The following is a 2,402-nucleotide window of genomic DNA, read 5'->3' on the forward strand; positions in this document are numbered from 1 at the left end:
AAAATGTCCGCCATTCTTATAATCATTGAATATTCCTTGAAAAGCATAATAATAGAAATAAATGTGTTCAATGACTCTCTACATATAAATACCAGAAGAGACACAAAAAAGGGAGTTGTGAGCTAAGCAAAAGTATTCATTATTATGATGGAAAAAATCCCAGTTGAAGAAAGATTCTCTGTAAATAATTAATTTCCCCTGGATGCTCTTGTTTTCAGATAATAGTATCCTGGTTGCATCAATCTTGGACCATTAGGTAAGCTCTTGGACCATATTTAAAATTCTCAAAAGAACTTATTCTAACCATTCATATAGATAAAATACAGAATTTGGATAGACAGCCTGTAGAACTTGTAAACTAATTCATATTATCTGGGAGAGGAATTGCAGATGGACAATGAGTTGGGTCCAAATTGAACAAGAGAGAGGATTTGAATGTGTTTGGGAAAATTTAAATTTCAGGATAAGAAGGTAGAGATTGATGGAAATTTGCACTTATGGGTTTACAAAGAGAGTGACCTAGGTATAACAGGATGCACTAGGAAAACAATCCCTTTGAATCTTGCTTTGAAATAAAGGGAAGGACCAGTAAAATATTCTATCAGCTATAAATTCCTCCCAATCCCAGTTCTATGAATTCCCATGATTATAAGGATAAAATAATAGATCCAAAATTGAGGTATTGAAGTTTAGAGTTAGCAACAGCTGAAAATTAAAGCATAGCAATGGTAAAATGTAATAACAATATTTTATATATTTTATAATCATTATATCTCATTATACAAAATTGTCCATACATCTGCCATGTGAAGCAGTTTTACCACTTACCCATCTTTTGTATATATTTTTAATGTTATAAAAGTCAAATTAATCTATAACAGATCCAATTTTGTGTTTCACAGTATTTATTATGGTACTAGTACCATTAAATAATTTAAAACATAGTTTGTAATATAGTCTACTAAACACAAGTGAAATATATTTATGGCAGAAAAATTGGCACCTAAAATTTATTTTTATGATTCAATACTAAAAAAAATTCATATATGGATCAAATTCTCTATAAAATAAAAATCATTTAGGCACTTTTAAAATTTGTACATGTATAGTAATATTCAAGAAATTAATCCTTTGGAAATGAAGCTCTTTTAAAAAACATAGTCTAGAATGTTAAGTAGTAAAACCACTATGCTAAAGAACTCATGAACTTGGAATAAAGGAGGTTGGATTGTTACTAAAACAAATCTTCTGAAATCTATTTAGTCTTGGGACCATGATGGCTCTAGAAGAGCCCTTCTAACCAGGGGACTGTTTATAGTATTAGGAAATTGAAAAAAGCTTAAATACTAAGTAGAATAGGCTGATATAACCTGGTACATTGGTGGTGCAAACTGAGATTGAGATCAGATATAGCTTTCTCTCCCAATCTGCTTTCTCACCCGATCCCCTTTGTTACATAAATTAATATCCTAAGAGAAATTAAGATTCTTCCTACCTGAGTTCTGCAACCAAAGATGTTTTGGGGGAAAATTTTTTTTTATTATTAATTTATTCCCTTCATCTAATCCATCTAAAAATTTTTATTTTGAAAAATGATAACTGTTGGAATGATTTTATATAGGTATCAGTAAAGTACTATTTGTAAAGCTATGAAATTGGTCATTCTTTCTATCAAAAAAATTGAACGATATCCCATCAGTAAACTGTACAAACCTTTAGTCCCAGAAATTGCACCACTAGTTCTCCTACAAAGATGTATGTTAAGGTCTCCTAGCATGACAACAGGAGTTGAATAAAGAAAGATTGTAAATCAGTTACTGAACTTTTTTATGAAAGAAATGAAGTGTCCTTTTGATTGGCAGAAAACAGCCAGCAGAATTTTAACTGGATGGTAAATATGCTTTGAGAGAAACTGAAAAGGGCAGCAATTTCTGAGCGATGATGGTAGAGAGCAAATGTGGAAGTGGGAGTTAAGAGAAAAGGGAACATTCTTAACTTCCCATCTCAATTAATGATTAAACAGAAATGAGTAAAAGTATAATGAGTACAAAAAGATGGAGAAAGCAAGAGTCAAGAAGAGGATACAAGGAAAATGAAGACATTTCAAGTATTGGAGACAGTAAATGAAATGCTATAGAATAAGAAGATGGAGTTCATGGGAAAAGAAAATCAGTTGTCCCTGGATTGTGAGATACGTGAAGAGTAATAACATATAAGAAATCCATAAAGGAAAGAGCCATGATAGCCATGGAACTGGAGAGAAAAGATTGTTGACCAAAGATATATAAGAAAAGAGGAGATAGGAACAAAAGACATAGACCTAAAAAGACATTTAAGAAGCAATATTCTAAACAATGATTGAGACAAAGAATGAATCTTGAAAATAATTAATCTATTAAAGA

Source organism: Antechinus flavipes, chromosome 6, assembly GCF_016432865.1.
Source record: "Antechinus flavipes isolate AdamAnt ecotype Samford, QLD, Australia chromosome 6, AdamAnt_v2, whole genome shotgun sequence".
NCBI lineage: Eukaryota > Metazoa > Chordata > Mammalia > Dasyuromorphia > Dasyuridae > Antechinus > Antechinus flavipes.